At 40.2% G+C, this 19,328-nt stretch overlaps 1 long non-coding RNA gene across 1 annotated transcript in view; it reads right to left on the reverse strand.

Annotated features, from left to right (window-relative positions):
• The window catches only part of LOC102309183, a 37,481-nt gene extending 20,793 nt beyond the window's left edge, over positions 1-16,688 (reverse strand). The window contains exons 1-2 of the long non-coding RNA XR_315895.3: positions 16,377-16,688; positions 11,259-11,414 (exon numbers count right to left, since the gene is read on the reverse strand). This is a non-coding gene — a long non-coding RNA (uncharacterized LOC102309183). The remainder of the gene's footprint in view (positions 1-11,258; positions 11,415-16,376) is intronic.
• Positions 16,689-19,328: the final 2,640 nt, after the last annotated feature.

Here is a 19,328-nt window from a genome sequence, read left to right on the forward strand (position 1 = left end):
GCAGCCTGTGTGTGTGCGCGTGTGCACGTACGTGTGCGTGCGCGTGAGCATGCCTGCATCATTGATGTGCTGAAGTGGCCGCACACACTTTTAAGCAAAAGGCAGAACAGAGCTTTGGACTGAGCAGTGGACTTCTTTTTGCCAGAAGCCTTTTGTTAAATACCTCATGAAGTACCTTTGATGGAGTACTTCAGCATTAAACTTCTGTCTGGAGCAGTAAGAAAGGACAAATGCAGTAATAAGGCAGACAGATCATGAATGTAAACAAAGTAGAAAGTGCCTTATTACAATAATTACATTTTCACAAAAAACACAAAAGGCTCAAGGCTTTAAAAAAAAGATAAGTGTCCTAGAAAGATTTTTCAAGCGACTCTCATGTGTAAAGTAGTTATGTTTAGGCGTGACTTGTTGTTTAAATAAGCACAAAATAAAAAAATCTAACCCGTTGAAGATATTAACTACTGAAATGCTCCAAAATGGACACTGCTGTATCTGATTTGATCGACAGGGCAGCAAATGATCTCACACACTGCCAGCAAACATATAATACACATAACATTACTGAAAGAAGTTACTATTAGAATTATTATAATCTTTTAAGTAAGACAGTGGTGGGATGCACCGTCAAGCTCAGCTGTCAATAACGAGAAGGCTGCTCAAATGTTGTGCTTCTCCACCGAGACCCATGCCATATCTCACACTATACCTCAAGTCACTCAAAAATGTTTTTAGCTCTTCCTTGGCCTTCCCCCTAAATTTCCTAACACATGGACTAGTAAATAATTCTGTTCACTGGCTGAGAGCCCATAAAAGTCAACTGCACATAATATCAAAATTAATCCAGAGAGAGCGACTGGTTATCCGAATCTGGTCCAGTTTTTCACAATTATCAGATTTATCACTGACATCCTGTTTTGTTTTAGTTCCTGTTTCGAGCTTCAGTTTGACCAGTTGATTGTGTGAAACCTCATGGATGAATGTACTGGACCACCTACAGGAGCTGATCAACCACGCAAACCTACGCCATGAAGCTCCCAGCATAGTCTTTGTGCTGATGTTAATGCCAGAGGAGATTTGGAGCTCTCCAGTTATTGAGTCAGCCGAGCGTTGGCGATCCTTACACACCACGCCGCTCAGTAACTTCCCATCTGTGGCATCCTATTATGGTACAATGCAAAAAAATATCAGTGATTTCTTGAGAACTACTCATTCTTCAAAAGACAGACTACATAGCTAGGTGCTTGATTTTATACATTTGTAGTGATGGAAGTGAAAACACCCAACTTTGAAGATGTGGTCCAATACTTTTATCATGTATTGCATCCGCAAAAAATTTGGGGTTAAACACACTAGTTTTGCAATAAACTTTGTCTTAAGTTTATTATCAGTCATCAGTATTTTGTCTGATTGGCTGGTTGTCACAAGTTATTTTAGAGGGTTGTGGGAAAGACATCAATATCTCGGACAAATAGCAACTTGTATTGGTTGACAGAAGGTGCTATTATTGCTAAAGCTTCTATAAATATCAGTCTTTATGTTGTCTTATGATATAGGCCAAGAAAAAGACTACATTTGTTAGGTTGGTATGCTGCTGTAAGTGTATTTTTTTATACAGTTGAGAAAAAGCAAACATTGCAAAGGACGTGATTGAACAAAGGCAAAAATCAAAGCTTTTCCGATTGCTCACTTGTCTCGTCTGACTGAGTCCCTGTTACAATGTTCTGTATTCACCAAGTTTGTTTTTGCAGCTATATTTTTGCTCAACATCAGTGCTAATGCAATTAGTCAATGTTTGTCGTACTGCAGCGATGAATATTTAACAGATTATGTACCTGTGTGAGTTGGTGTTTTTTAGCTGATTGTGGTAGTAATGGAGCTAGCTAACATTAAGAGGTTTAGTGAACATGACGGCAGAAAAGAAAGAGCTCTTTTGTTTTAAAAAAAAAAAAAAAAAAAAAAGATACCCCGGTTTACAGCTCACGTCGCCTTACTGTTTGATGGGGGTGTTCTTTAAAGCATCGTGCAAAACATACTCTGGTAATTAGTACCCCTTTAATTAAATATATGCTTGTACAAAACACTTGTACTAAACTTATATAACTATAATTGGTACCTTGCATGCCAGTCAATTTAGATACAACACAACCGTTGAGCATATCTTCAACCACATAGCACATTTGATCACTACAATTCAGAGGTGGGCACCAAAGATTTGTGTTTGCTCAATACAGTCTGAAAACTTCCAGTCTAAATCTTCACAAAGTGCGCTTTGGGTAAACATTCCAAGATCATACAACCATGTGGGTTGTATGATCCTGATCCTAAATCAAGTTAAAAACCATATTCTTTTTACCGGTACTTTAATTTCAGGCTCAGCGTCTAGCCAGATTCACAGATGTTATCTGTAAAACATCCAGAGTAACACGTAGTGCTTGATTATGTTACGCATCACATGCCAGTGAGGTTTTGCTGTTGAAATTATAACATATCTCATCGTTGTTAGTTATGGAAAACAACCTGGGTTTAAATTATAAAAAAAAAACCCAAACACTTATTCCAGTTTTACCAGCATTTAAATGCATTTTTCAGCCTTGAAAATTACCAGCTTTAAACTTAACATAGCGACTCTGTATCTGTAGGAGGCCTTTGGTTCAACCCTGCTCCAAATTACAAGCACTTCAATCAAGAATGCCACATTGGCAAAATTCACATTTTCTTTAACTGTAGCTTTATGCATCCCCCAACTTTCAACATCATCTAAAGACTTCTCAGTGTTTCAGCATCGTTCACAGACTCTGCTGCAGCCATTTACTGAAGCCAACACGTCCTTGTGACACTGGTGTTGACAGTTGACAGCTCCCTCCCTCCGTGCCACTGTCTCCCCCCAGCTGGCTGGCTCTAACGCTAATGGTCGCCCTCAGTAGGAGCTGACGGGTCGCGGGCGCCTTTGCCGTCATCATTAAGCACCATTGGTTTAATGAACGCAGCGTTTAGGATTGCTTGGACCTTCACGCTCCACTGCCTCATTAAGTGGGAAGCAAACTAATATGTGGAGCAACCTAGAGCTCACCTCTAGAGATGAGAGGGAGGAACACACAGATACACAGTGACTCGGTATCTGGAGGAGGCCTCTGGTGCACAAGGCTTGAACCAAGGTGTAAGATATAAATGCGCAGTAGTGGACTGAACATGGAGCTGCAGTCTGAACTGCAGTAACACCATCACTGACAGAAAATCCTCTGATAGTGTACCGATGTCTTTTATTTTTTGTGATTAACCACAAGTCAGAGCATAGTGTGCTTTTTCGAGAACAGGAGAGAGGAGTAGGCAGAATATATAGATTAGTTGTAATTCAATGACTGATTTTTGATAGCGACTTATCTTTTTAAGGAAAAAAAATATAATCACTAAACAACTTCTGGTTTCAGTTTCTCAGATGAGAAGATAATTTTCTTTTCTGTTTCATCCCACCGCAGATTGTTTTTAAGAAAGTCGAGAGCAACGGCACTGAGCAAAAAGAGAGGCATATGGCATATATAATAAACCATACAGATGAAACACGCACAAAACACGGTGCGCAATTCACCACAAGCTTAACTGTAACAGCCAATGCACTCAAATGCTCCACCGTGGCTCCTCTTTTAGTCACAACATACTGAGTGGTTTACACTCACGAATGATAGAAATATGATCTTAAAAAAGTCCAGCGAGACCACAGATTGAATACAAAGAGCAGCAGCAGCCAATGTGACGTTACCTATTGGTTTGCAAAGTCGCATCTTTGAAACCTCAAGTAATTTTTGTCATCACCGTCACAGCTTTTTATAAACCGACTCATGAGCGAGGGGTGGATTGTAACTTGAACAAAGTAGGCCCACATGTTACAGTTAAAGCTAAAAGTCATGTTGTATTCAACAAGACTTGAAACTAGTAACTGAGCCTGCAAATGCAAAAGAGAAATGTTTAATGAGGGCATGTATCAAGGGAGGTAACGGCTTGCTGTGTCATAGAAAATGAACCAGAGGAGTCAGCTCCGTCTGGTCATTAGAAAGAATGAAGGTTTAAGGCAGTTTTGCATTGGCTTCACTTCTCGAACCTGGAAGGTATGTCCCTCATATAGAATTAGCACAACATATTCATAGCTTAAATTACTAAGTACAGCTGAATTCTCAGATATGAAAGACAGAAATATTGTACTGCTTATACAACCATCTTGTGCGATGCTGATCGAATTACTGCTACCGATCTACAAATCTTTGCATCAAAATAAAACTGGTCCTCCTTATTCACCTAAATTCAATGAATCTGAAAAACAGAAAAATCTAAATTGTCGTAAAGTCTTAGCCAATCACCGTCTTTACAGGACGCTCATCTTTGACCAAACGTAATGAGACTGCCTTGGTGATCTCAGCGTGTCTGTGAGCTTGACGGACACGTTGACGTGTTCTACCGGCGCTCTTGCACGCATGTCTGAGCTGATGTTGGGCTGTTCACGTCAGCAGCCACTGCACTGTTTCGCAGCCTTGATGCAATCATTATACACGCAGTCTGTTGCGTTTTCATGTGGCTGAATAAGTCGCTATCTTGCTTTGCGGCGCAGACACAACTCAACTTTGCACATGATTTCTTCTTGGTTAACATTACTTGGCTTAAATCCAAAGTAATTTTAAACAACAGATGATGATCTGCTTCAAGAGACAAGCTCTTCGCCTTCTGCTGTCCCAGACATTTGATTTTTGTTTTTGACAGTCTGTTATTGGTTTTATAGCCGTCTTTTGATTTAGAAGAAACTTCAAGCTGTGCGGTGCAGGAACACCTGTGCTACCTGACCACATGTGGGCACGTGGTTAATTAGGGAGCATTTGATTCGTTTTTGCTCTGGATTCTATTGGCATATTCAGTATCAGTCAATCATATTCATTTAATTGTTGTCATTAAACTGTCATTAAGATTAAAACTTGATTAATTGCACAGCCATAAATTAAAGCCACCAAGTGACCTTTCCAATCTCTCTTTCTTAACAAACTACGACTGCTCGGGAAGGAACACATCACACGTGTTCATTAAACTCGAACAGCATCTGCTCAGCTTTAAAGCTAACCCTGCTAGCATGCTATGGGTGATAAGACACTGTACAGACTAGTGACTGTGTCTACCTCCCAGCAGATGGCCACCTCTCCCCGAGCCTGGTTCTGACAGAAGCTTCTTCCTGTTAAAATTGAGTTTTTCCTTGCCACTGTTGCCAAAGTGCTTGCTCATAGTGGGTCATCTAATTGTTGGAGTTTTCTGTTTTCTCTGTATCAATGAGTGTTTACCTTACAACATCAAGCACCTTGACACAACTGTTGTTATTTGGTGATATATAAATAAAGGATTGAAGTGAGTCAGAAAATAGTAAGTGTGTAGCTTTTATGTTGTATCAAACAAATAAAATTATTACATCTTTAATAAGCAGGATAGGTTCAGACTTCTCAAGTCCATTCTAATCCAACACAGAGCAAGAATTATTGCACAGACAAGTAACTCAGAATAAAAATAGCAATGTATTAAGAACCTATAATGTACCTTGTAATTAGGTTGGTGTATCATGAAATTAATTTGTTTAAAGTGTCATGTTATAAAACCTGTGAACCATTTAAAACATTTTTACCTGGCCAATAGCGGAGCTATTCTAGGCCAGGGAGACTCATCTATATCTCAGTGGCACTGTACTGAATAAACGGTTTCTTTTTTAAATATAAAAACATGCAGCTGAAAAGTAGCAGCCTACATGCAACATTCAAAATCCATATACAGCACCCCAATTTCCGTCATGACCCAGTTTCAGTCTCAAGTCTTTAGGTTTTTGTAGGAGCTGTGAAAGAGGAAGACTTCTCAACCTGCCACCCACACCTTCAGATGGCTGTGCCAAAATCTGCCCACACCTTGCCATCAATACTGCCATTTTGTCCATCCCTCACATCCCCTCCTGCCCCCCTCCCACCGTACTGTCTCCTCTTCTTTCCTCATCTCCTGTTCCCAAGGGTGGGCCAGGGTGAAAATAATTCCCTGTGCGAGCGGGAACAATTAAGGGCTCGGCTCGGGGCTTTATGGTCAGAGGAGCAGCTGCTTTTTGCCATTCTTGGGTCCATAACTGTCTGAATGACAACACAGGGGGTAGAAATGCAACACCCCCCCCTCCTAATTCTATATAAGAACCATAATTCTCTTCTGCCTATTCAGCATATATCACACACAACTATAAACACATAACACCAGATAGTATTCGATGTCTCTGTGACAGATTGGAGTTTGCTGGCAGGCTATAAACATTTCTTGCAGGCAGATGCTGAAGAGGCCAAATAATTAGGATGGTTCAGTTAACCTGAGTGGGTGGCGCTGAGGAGCCATAATTTTTCTAAACAACTCAAGTCCAGAGAAGAAGGCAACAGGTTTTGTGTTTTTTTTTTTTCTTTCTTTCTTTTTTTAAAGGAGCTAAAATTGTGCCTGAAGAGAAGGATGTATACAAAGAATCTTCAGTTATTTAACAAACACTGTTAAAAACTGAGGACTGACCAGAACATACCCCACTAACAAACGCCAATCCTCCTTTTAATGCTGTCTGCTTATCAGCTAAAATCTATACCGTTTTATTTATCCCAACAGTAACTTTGAGCTTTTAAACAGACCCTAGTCACACTAACCTCAAGATATATCAGTATTCAAGTGGCTTAGGTGACTTCCTGCCTTTCTTATTTCAGTTACAATTAGTTTCAAAAGTTAAAAAAGATCAGCAAGTACAGTACAGATATATGGTGCTTTCATCTGAATCAAAAAGAGTAAGTCTGTGTAAATACGTTTATGCTCAAAGTAGAGATACATGAACACAGCAAGACACAAACTAACCCTGGATATTTTTTGAAGTGTTGCAGGGTATTTTATCCTTCTGCAATGAAACTGCCGTAAAGCAGTATTATTACCTAAACGCTATTGCAGAACAAGTAAAAATAACATCCACAATAATATTGGGACCAAAGTTTCCCTGCAGATCATTTTCCACAGAGTCACGCTGCCTGTGCCCTTCCCTTAGTGTACCGTGGTGCTGACCTCTGTGTCGGTCGATCGGACACACTTTTTTTTTTTTTTGTGTCCCGTTTGGATCTTTAGCCATCAGAATTGTTGTCTTAAGGCCAAGAAAGATGCCAAGCGGATTTATTTTACCAAGTGGATCATCATGGCCTTGCCATATTGGTCCATTTGATTGACCTTTATTATAATTATGAATTTATTTTATTTTCAGTTGCTACAAACGGGACAGACATGACTGGGGGATAGGACAGGGAGAAAGAATGAAAGAAAGAGAGGGAGAGAAAGAAAACCAAAGGGGAGAAGAGACGGTGAGAAGGGGGGAAAGAAAAAAAAAAACACCTGGATCACCTGTATGGAGAAAAAAAACAGAAGAGAAAGCAAACAACAAAGAGCAACATAATAAAAAAATAAAAATAAAAAAAACCCACACACACACCTTTTCAAAGAAAGCTTGGTTCATCAGCTCAGGCTGCCTTCTTTTATTGCTCTATAATCAAGTTCTGGGGTAATGTGCCAATCATAGGAATGATTAAAGGTGAGCTACATGTGGAAAAGGACAACTGGGGAAATATCTCCACCTAATTCTCCCTAACTTATTGAAAGTTCACAAGTGAGGATGATTTTTGACTTAAACCCCTTGACAAGCTATGCTCAAGGGCAGGTGGTCAGTGAATGAAACCATGAACACAACAGCAGCTAAAGTTTGTGGAAGGCACCAGTGGAGGAGCCAGGGCTAGAGTTGGTTTTAGAGATGCACAGACCTTCACTGTTATGTAGGGCTTCCTCTTGCTGATACACCACTAACTTCACTATGTGCGTAAACGTATTAGGCCACACCTCTTAAAGTTAGAATTCAGGTGCTTTCAGTCCTGTTGCCACAGGTAAAATCCAGCATGTAGCAATGAAGTCTGTTTTTACAAATAGGTGAACATGTGGAAGAATGGGCTGTTCTAGAAAGCTCACAGAATTTGAGCACAGTACTGTAATACAATCTCACCACTGCAACAAGTCCGTTTGTGAAATGTCAGTCCTCTTAGATATTCCATGATCAACTATAAGTGGTATTATTGCAAAGTGAAAGCATAGGAACCACAGCAAGGTGGCAGGTGGCAGACCACATGAATTTACAGGATGGGGTGACTGAGTGCTGAAGAGCATGGTGGGTAGAAGTAACCAACTCTCTGCTGACTCAACAATAGTTCCAAACTTCCTCTGGTGTTAACACATCAGGTGATGCTGAGGCCTGGTCTCCCAACCAAGACAAAGTTGTGTAGCTCATCAATCAGCTCGTCATGTTGGCTTGGATTTATATGCTGTTGCAGTGTCTGCAACGTATGAATTAAAGTCAGTTGGACTAAAATAGGACCATTTAAACACTTACAACATGAGCGACCTCATCCACACAAAAGGTACAACCAACTGCTACAGTGGCTTTTCTATGAGACTCCATGAGCCGGCTTTCACTCTCCACATGCATCGACTTAGGTACCCACAGCCCTGTCACTAGTTCAACATTTATTCTTCCCTGGGCCACTTTTGGTAGGTACCAGACCTACAGCATACCAAGAACTCTCCATAACACCTGCCATTTTGGAGATGACCCACTCAATCTACTCATCTAACCATCACAATTGGACTTGTCAAAGTCATTTCAGATCCTGGAGGTTGCTGATTTTTTCTGCTTCCCATCAACCTCGAGAACTGAGTGTTCACTCGGTGCTTAATATATCCCACCTTTTGACAGCTGCCACTGTAATTATATAATGAATGTTATTAACTTGGCCTGTCAGTGGTTTTAATGTTTCTAATTGTGTATCTCATGAGTATAACTCCAGTATTACAGCCTCATTAAAATTTGAGTTGATAATTACTAGTAAGAAAAAACAAAATTTTTACTTTCAGATATTTTAGGGTACAATTCTCTAGCCGAGGACACACGTTGACATAAAAGCATGCTGACCTTGGGACAGCAGCACTTTTTAAAATCTGTGCTTTTTAAACTTGACCCACTGAGGTTTAACTTAACAACAATTATTATCTGTATTTGCACAAAACCGATGAGGTGTGGGGATCTGTGCCTTTGTAAGAGTGTAGACTACATGTCTTTGGATGACAGAGTGAGAGGATGATGGAGCAAGAAATAGAGAGAGTTGTGAAAAAGAGAAGTGAATGAGTGGGAAGTGTGGCAAGGAAAAAATAGCTTGGTCTTCGGCTGTGTCATCTGAAGTGTTGATAAGTGATACTGAGGGAGGTGTGAATGGTGTTAACAGGGTGCCCGCGAGAGGCTAATTGCTTAAATAGAGAGTCTAGTCATTATGGAGACCCTCAGAGTGATTAGAGAAAACAGTGAAATTATAAAATACAACAAGTGATTCTCTAAACCTCATTCCACTTCCCCCCCCCCAAATATTTCAAGGCCTTGCTCAAGGTGTTCCACAAAAAAAATATCAGAAGGATCTACAGGCAAAAACAAAACCTACCCGAAACTACCTATATGAAATGATTGCGATACATAAAAGACATCTTATATTTCAAAGCTTTAATCCGCATAAATGCATAAGCACACCCTTTGTTATTGGAGTGAAAATATGTGAGGCATAAAAAATAAAAATAAAAAAAAATCCTGAACATATTAACACATAGGGAAAGTAATTTACAGATGAAATGTAATTCAGATTTCGCTTTAGAAATAGGCATAGTTACAGTTTGCTGTAGTGACGCTGTGCCTTACGGCATTAATAAACCGATTGATTCGTTTCCACATGTCAGGGCAAGACGTTTGGAACCAACAGGAGGCATCGAAGAAACCTACAGTGAAAACTGTTACAGCAACGCCGTCTCAAGTACCTCAGCAGTGCTTCTCCAATAAACAGGAAACAACAGCCACAACAGGAGCTGCTTCTGTTTATAGATCATTACTATAATCTATGTCCTGACTCCATATTTCTACCCTATTTACTCTGATTGCTTTTCTATGATTACTTCTCGCCCGTCCCACTGATGACCTCCATCTTTGTATCTCCTTCAATCCACCCATTATTTTTCTGATGGAGGCCACGCAGCTCAAGGAATGGCATCTTTAATACTAGCTGCACTGAAAAGTTGGATTCTTCTCTTGAACTGTTTCGGCAGAGGAAAAACAAGCAACCGGAATTCCCTGTAATGCTACAGATGTCCTATTGATTGACTTGCTGTCAGAATCAATAGAGTTAGGTTCTCAAAATGCACGGGATATCACCGAGGCATTAAGGTTGCTTCCGGATAAACGGGGAAATTTATGGGCCAAACTGCAGAGCAGCTTGCTGAATAGTAAATCATAGCCCACAGGATGCTATAAAGTGCTCGAGGAGTACCTATTGAATTGTGAAGGTCTGAAAACCCTGCACAACCAGTATGATTCTGAATAATGTATTAAACATTTATCAGTTGCAGCACAACCATGCAGCTATGACTCACTGACCTCTTCCCCCCTACACACACACACACATTATAGCAGACCAAATTAAAATATGGCAACCTGCACTACTGTAAAAAAAAAAAATTAATAAAAAATAAATAAAATAAACAAATAAGTGAGAAAGCAATGGCCTGACCCATAAAGAGTTAACCCCTTGCAATAGTCATTGTTCAGACTCAGTAGTGCATGTGGCCTCATTCAGCTACCTGAAATGCCCCCAACACACCCCAGAACGACTCATAGCCAAAGTCCCCACGATAGGCACGATAAGTCACTGTATTCATTAATTATCAACTCCATTTTTCACTGCAAAACTGTAAACAAGATGGGGAAATGGGGAGCAAGAGAGTGATTAGCAAGCTAAAGGAGGCTCAGGGATTGAACAGGGGAGGAAACTGTAGGCAAAAGAAAGGGGAAGAAGGTGAGTGAGAATACTTGCAGGCACAAGGGAGGATCAAACGTGGAGGACAGAGAAAGGAAAGTGTCACATTTTTTGCAAGGTTTCTCATTTTTTCCAAGCAAGGGATGTTGCAGAGGCGTCCCAGTGCCTGTTCCCCTCCTAATTATTCCAATTATCATGGCACACTATGAAAACGTGATTAATAACACAGAGGATATTGTTGTGGCAATTAGCCATATGGTGGTGGGACTCTGCTCTGTCACGATTTTGCCATTAGCATCTACTTATGTTTGTCAGAGGCGTGCAGCCATGACAAGCTCAAGTTCTGCTCACCTTGCACTCCCCACTGAGATGCACACGCTGGGGGAAGGGGGGAGCTGGGTATTCCTCCTGGCTTCTCGCCTGAGTGAATTTTTTATGTGGCATCCGGTCGGACTGGGGACAAAATGTCAACTGGCGTCTGGGACGGCCCATCAAACTACGGTGCTCCTGGGAAACGGAAGGGAAGGAGGGGGAGGTGGGAGGCACAGTGTGAGAAGATTATTTGCTGAAACGCACAAAGTCTTGATGCATACATATACAGAAGGCACTTTCAGTCTGGTCCTCCTGTATAGTTTCATTCAACAAAAGTGTGAACCCAATCACAGTGAACTTTGTTCACGACACCATTGATGTCTATTTGTGTAGTTCTCTGGCAACACACAGAGAAATATTATGGACATTTAATGCAGAGGATACAGAGACCCACTTGTATGCAGTCCTTCAAAAAGCCAACCGTATGGCAGTCGTGTTACTGAATGTGATTAACAGTTCCAGCTGGCACCTACATAGAGATGTAATGTTTGACACTGTTTAACCTCATTTATGATTTTTGTTTATTTTGTTTGTTTTTTTCCTCCTAATAAATAAGACTGGTAAATTAGCCTTCTGCACATTCACATTTTAAATGAGGATTGGTTGAAAAGTTGGCTTAACTACAGGCAAGTTGGGGTTTGCAGCCTCGACGTTGGTTTGAATCCCTGTAATTCTTCACTTGATGTATCCGGTGAGCCAAGCACACTGTTTTAGTCAACTCCAGCTTAATATAAATGGCTCAACATCAGCTAGCGGTACACAGGCATAATGGGGCGTGGGGCGATCGTGGCTCAAGAGTTGGGAGTTCACCTTGTAATCGGAAGGTTGCCGGTTCGAGCCCCAGCTCGGACAGTCTCAGTTGTTGTGTCCTTGGGCAAGACACTTCACCCATTGCCTACTGGTGGTGGTCAGAGGGCCCGGCGGCGCCAGTGTCCGGCAGCCTCGCCTCTGTCAGTGCGCCCCAGGGTGGCTGTGGCTACAATCTAGCTTGCCATCACCAGTGTGTAATTGGGTGGATGACTGGATATGTAAAGCGCTTTGGGGTCCTTAGGGACTAGTAAAGCGCTATATAAATACAGGCCATTTACCACAATATTTTTCTACTTCTTTACAGTTTTACTAACACTTCTGAGCCTTTACTGTATGTGTAAAACCCGCTGATAGAAACTGAACAATAGCTACCTTAACAATCTAGCAGGTATCCAAGAAAACAATACAATTATAGCATACTTTCATGTTCCCCCATGCTTAGGCCAGATGCAAACACACACGCACTAGGTCATGGGCAGCCAAATTAGTCAAGTTGACTTTGAGTTGGTCTCCACAGTAAGCAGTTTTTTCAGCAAGAGCCCCATTGTTAAGACCTGTTGTATTCTCCAGATGGCAATAAAAATGTATGAGGTCTGCTGGAGATGTGGAGAGCAGCTCAGCCACTTAAGGAGGAAAAACAAAACCTCAGAGAGAAAGGAAAGCAGGTAGAGTGTCGCCAAGCTGATACTCCGAGGACCGGGGAGAGAGCTTCAGATGTGTGCAGCGCCACTACGACTGCTGGCGAGCACTTCCGAGAACTGAGGATGTGCATCTTGTTATCTCCCTTATCAACCTCAGATGTGTCATCTTGTTATGCCATGCAAGCTGCCATTTGACTGTCAAGAGTAATGCTCTGTGGATGTTTTGAATATCATTTCAAAGAAGTGAGAATGATGAACAGGATGCAGTGTTACAAACTTTGGAAAGACGTGAATGAGCTGTGCCTCCAAACAAGTTGGCCCCTGTTTGAAAGAAGTGGCAGCCTTAATTGAAGCAAAATGACAGAAAAAAAAACAAAAAAACAAAACCAAAAACTGCCACTTTACAAAGTTTAGAGATTAAAATGACGGCAAGTATTTGTAGGACAAAAAAAGAAGAAAAAAAATGTAAACACTACAAACTACTCCAAACTTTGACTAATCATAAATGAAATGAATCTGACGTGATGAAAAATTACGTTTGCAAAGAAATTAGTTTTTTTTTTACCTGTATACTATTTTTGAAGAATAATATTGCTACATTTAACCTCTTAAAACCACAAGGTTGCTGGCAACTGTTAAGGACAGGGTTAGAGAAACAATGTTTCCATCAGTGTATCAGGGAGTCTTCGTAGCAATTTCACACACATAAAAACAGCTCCAAAAGCTTTAAAGAAGGTAGACAGAAAAAACAAACAAACAAACAAAAAAAACAAGGCAAAGTTTATGACTTATGAACTCTTCAGTCAGTATCTGATTAATTATTTCTACTCATTAAAAATCGACTAGGCTAAATCATTTAACATTTATTTGGACAAAGTTAACCACTGCCCAGTGCTCTGCTGAGGGTGGAGGTTGACAAATTTTTTGGTGTTACAACCTGGCCTTCTTTGTTCTAAATATAAAAGCTTATAACAGCAGAACTTTAAGGCATCTAGTTTCTGAAAAACCCTAACACTTCCCTCAATCACATAACATCCGTCAAGTCAACAGATAAGTCAACAGAAATGTGATTGTGATTAAAAATAAAAAAAGTTTTGACATTTTGGAAAAGGCTTCTTATCACTAAGTGGACTATTTTCCTTATGTAGGTAAATAAGAGCCACACCTAAATTGCAACATTTTTACAGCTTTAAGGAAGCTCGTACCTAACAAAAACCCATGACAGGACCTGACATGTTGCAGTGTGGATCATTAAAAGCTCGAGCCAAGTTAATCTACGTCTACCAGCACAAGAAACTTTCTTCAACGACAAACTGCCAACTCAACAACAAACAAAGAAGAAAGGAAACAAGTAACAAGTACCTGACAGCCACACGCATGCCCAGATTATCTCAGGGCCCTAATATGGGCTGTGGAGTGCAGCTGAAGAGGAGGAATATGGGACTTTTCATAGCCATAATTAAAACAGCAAGATAGATTCAGTAATTGAATGAAAAATCAGGATGTGAGCAACATCTGTGCCGACCACATAAATCATTTCAACGAGAGACTTGAAATGCCATAAAACCCATGTGACTAGGAGCCAGAGAGCCTGTCGAATGCATCTCAGGGCAGCAGGGATGACAAGATAACAGACATTAGACCTGACACTTTAATTCACCATGTTAAATAAACTGGTTTAGAAAAAAAATAGCTCAGCATATGACCAGAATGTCACAACACAGGATTTTAATACATGAATGAAAGCTCGAATTACTGTCAGACATTGTTTTTGTTTTACATTTGCCTTCAGGAGTCACTTACAATGAATGCAATTTGACTTTGCAAAGCTTAAACAACGGCACACACAGTAAAGGGTAGGACCTTTTACCGCAACACAAGGGGAACAAAAAAAACCAGATCAGCTACTCTGAGCTTTTATGACCAGCGAGAAACAGGTGGCTGAAATTTTTCACTGAAGCTGAGCACAAACAGGGTCACACTGTCTGCTTTTGCCAAAACCAAATCAAAGGTAAGTGAAAAGGTCACTGCACTGTCTGCATTATTTCCTGATTTGCAGGTGCAACATAGGTGATTACAACATAAACCACAAACTGTCAAATGAAGAATGAAGAATATGAGAATGAGTGAAGAATCAAAGCATGTATTGTGGAAAGGTTGCAAACCAGCGTAGTGAGCAACACTCGCACTAACTTGGGACACGGCTGCCAACTTTTAGATTGAAATCAACTCAGTTCTCAATGTGGTGTCGCCTTTTTTGTGTGTTTGTTTTGACTGATTACACCGGAGTTTTTAAAATTTGATTTAAATCTAAATATTTATCATTAAAATCTAACCTAACTTTTCTGTTTTGTACAAGTTAAACATTAAATAAATGTTGAATTGTGTGCAAAAAGCTATGATTGAAGACTGTTTTACATACCATACATGGACTCTGTATAGGTAGTTTTGTCTTGTTGTGCATTTTCCATTGTTTTGGTTCAGGTCGCTGCTCGTGTGGTCGACCGGCCAGTGCTACCTAACCTGACCAGTCTTGTTGGACATAACAAAGTGAGACTTTATTTTCGCAGTTAATATAAAAATCATAGCTATAATCACCACCTTTACCAGCCTCAATATTAATGGAATTAATGAACATTCATTTATATTAATGAAGATTTTCATGCATCAGTAATTATGATGAACTGCTCACAAATAGACTTTAACCTTGCACACTTTAAGTAGGCCTATATTATTATGCTTTTGCAGGAATATTATAACATTATGGTATTTGTTTTAGAGCAGGCGACATTAGGAACTGCTGCTCTAAGATCAGTGTAAGCAGCTCAGAGCATCATAAGACAAACAAACAAACAAACAAACAAATAAACAAACAACTCCCTGTCAGGGCTGTGGTTACATTCAGTAACAGCTGAATTTTGAGGAGGGGGCATCAATCTATCAGAAGCAACAGCAGACTGCTGCTCTCTCACGTAGCCCCACCAACAGTCTAAAACTCACCACACAGACCTAGTTATGCAGAACCCATTTTGGTTCCCACCATTGTTGTTTTGTCTGGCTGTAAATCGAGGGCAAAGGCGACACAATATTATTACATCACCCCGTGAGTGCAATGGAAACACAATGGAACCAGAAAAGCTGAAATGGCTGATTACTGGGTCTGTAAATGTTCAGCCCACCTCTTACCTGCGTCCACAGATAAATTTTCCTTGGTAAAAGATCTGAGGATTACGTTGGTAACATACAGTTTCAGGGGAAGCAGTCAATCACACAAACGACATGTTTAAAAGCTAATAATGGCAGGATTAGCAGTGCAATTAGTAACAAGTATAGAAAACATAATGGCAGTAACTGGGAGTTTTGGATAATATTAGCACTGTATTGAGATTAAACATGCTGCGTTGGTTGAATTTCATCCACCTCGTCTGTATCAATTAGACACAACACAGCACAGCACCTCCAGCTATGTTACAGCCTGCAGTACTAACATGAATCAACACCTCTTCACAAGTACTCCCAAAAAACAGCTAACATTCAGCCTCATGAAGGTAGGAATTTCTTATATACCTAGTACACAGAGCACACACACTGTATATGACCCACAATCTCACTCTTTGAAAACGGGGAATTAGTTTTGGCCGCATACCTGTGCACAGCAGCCCAGCACGCAGAGGTGGCATGTCGGCTGGTTCTCGCTGTAAAGTGTAAATCCACCTTTAAATCCGGTGAAGGCTCCGAGTTCAAATTAAATCTGACTCGTAACAACAGTAAAGCTACAGCTCCGTTTGGCTAACTCAGCTAAAGCTGCCTTTGCTGTGTGCAGATTACTTTAATAACGTTTTATTTAAACCCTTAAAACGTTTATTCACCTGTGGGATTTGCTTTAACTTGCCACAGTGTCTCCACATCTACGACTTCACTTCAAGGGAAGATGAACCACCATTTTTAATTGACCTTCACTTCCGGTAATTACAGCTACCATGAAATGTCAACTAGCGTGCACTTGTAAAAATTATATTTAAAAAAATTAAACGGTGATTATTTTGTTTTATTATCTTTTATGTTAATTATTGCCAAAGAAGTTATACTTACCTTAAACTAAAAACTAAAACTAGCTGTGAAAGTAATGTAGTTAACTAGAACAGAGGACTAGTTTTTGTCAGTTGCTAGTCCATGTGTGCATGGAGTACTCCAAAAGTACTGGTATATTTTCTTTTTAAAATAAATGTTCTATCTAAAAACTAAAACCAAACATTGTTAAACAATGGAAGTTCAACCGAAACAGAAAATACTAAACTGTATTAACTCTGACTCAAAGTTTTCTTTTCTTATGTACCGAATTGAATTGCCCAAACCTGTTTTCTTTAAGTAGTCATTCAGCCCCAGTGGTATTATTTATAATTAGTCCAGTCCATCTGTCAGAGCTCTAGCTTTTCACTTAAACGGACTCACATTTGAACTCATTATAGTGACAAATGTCACTGTAAAGCTGTTACAGCCATAAGTAACCATGCTCCGTTTTGTTGTACACTTTGGTCACAACGTAACAAATTCACTTTTCTCCACATTAACATTTAGATAAACCAGCAGTTTCCTCTGCGACAGGAATATATGCTAAGACATGAGTGGCATAAGCAGGGGCAAAGGTTAGCTGCTGAAAATGTTCTGATAGGATCTGACATACAGCAGCAAAATAGTGTTTTTTAGACTTTCTTCTGTGAGTTAATTGATAGTTTTGTCTTGTCTGTTTCCATCTCAAGTAAATTACATGACTAATGTTAAGGTGAGATACAGCCGCTTATAGAGCAGTTGGCTGTCATAACTGCCTAACTTCATTTCCAGCATGACGCAGCTTTGTGACAGTCGATGACTCCTGGAGGTCTCCAGATGTTTTCAGGACATGTACAGATAATGTTAAACTGAAAAAAAAGATTTTATAGGCTTGAGTTTTCAAAAACAGAGCTACGTGGGAAGTAGTTGTCTCAAGATGACTTGTAACTTTTAAAGCAGACCATAATATGTTTTACTTTCATGCCAATAAACATTTTGTAGGAGTACTGTAGGTGTCAATCTTTCCAAATGATGGATATCTCATATTGGGACAATTCTCTTCCACCTGAGATTTGTGGCCGACTCAGACTTAAATCCGAGAGCTGCCTCTTCACTCTAATCTCATTTTCTCTATAAGCGGCTGGGATTTCATACATATCCTTATTTTCATTCTGCTGTCCCACCTGGCCACGAAGAAAGTTCTTAAAGCCCAGTTTTTTTTAAAGTTTAACAGTGAATCTATGATTTAAAGTGGGAGAAAACTCACTTAGTTTGGTGTTGTAGCAGTGGGTGGCTTCAAAGGCAGTCCCTTGACATTCTGGAGACGATTTCACCTAAGACAAAGTGCAATCTTCATTAATAAAAGATTCTTAAATGCCCTGAGCTACGTAGGATTCATTTAAAGTCCTCCTTCAGCTCAGTGGGGACACTCGACTCACAGGGAGATACGGTGTCTGCACAGGGAAACTGGGATTTGGATTGTCATATGAAGAGTTTTACTACAAAATGAAATAGTGTAAAAAAATAAATGTTTTTTCGCTAACACCCACTCTTAAATGTTTTATTGTCATTTGAGTTAATCAAAGCTGCAGTTTTTCTTAAACTTTGCTCAGTTACATATTTTTTTAATGTCCCCCCCTCCAAATGTATTCCTGCAGATATCATGTAACTCTTTGTGTTCAAGAAATTAGCCAAACACTCAAATACAGTTGAAAGGCATGTTTTCTGAGTAGACATGATCCGTCCTCTAATTATTCAATAATCTAATGACACAATTGGTCATGGTGAGCAACACCACGCACTGACAACAGATGGTGGCTTTTGCAACAAAACCCCCCACACACCCTCTGTGCATCCTCAATTAGGTTCAAGTCAGAGAGAGGCCTCGTCTGTGCTCGTCAGCTTGCCAAAGGTGATTCGATTCTCTAAAGATCGCTGTTGATTTTGATAAATAAAATCAAATTTTTCGAATTGTAGACAGACCATAAGCAACGTGAGGTCTTGCAGAGAGGCATTTGTTTCAGCTTTTGTCCCATCAGTCAATTTGGAGCAGCAGGTGCACCTCATGTCAAATCTCATTTTGGAGCAAGACTCATAATCTGTTGATGTAAAGGCTGTTTTCAGGCCCTACAACATTCAGTGACTGTTGTAGTGGTAGCTTCAGGGACCGAGTGATGTGATGGCCTTGATCTGGGGCAGCCTCCTCGGGGCTGCTCCAGGGCAAAGGGACAAAATGTCAGGAAAGGTTTGTGCAAGATGCTCTTACTGCAGAAATGTGTGCCAGCCTGTGGATGTGCGTGTGCCAGGGGAAAGGTACATATTAATAACCTGCAGAGTTCATATCTTTTACTTGTTTGTGCCCTCTCCTTGTGGGCCTGTCTTCGTGCTGGTTATTTAGTTGCTTTTAAAGATGCACTTGGCACCTTTCATATACATCAACAAACAACACCAACCCATGGATGTAGAAATGTGCAGTATTAATCAGGCAGTCAATGCTGTGTGCAGATTTCATATTATTAATGGCAGGAATGTTATAAGACAGAGATAT

The sequence above is a fragment of the Haplochromis burtoni genome, unplaced genomic scaffold (genome assembly GCF_018398535.1).
Source record: "Haplochromis burtoni strain Fernald_Lab_line unplaced genomic scaffold, NCSU_Asbu1 Contig_64, whole genome shotgun sequence".
Classification (NCBI taxonomy): domain Eukaryota; kingdom Metazoa; phylum Chordata; class Actinopteri; order Cichliformes; family Cichlidae; genus Haplochromis; species Haplochromis burtoni.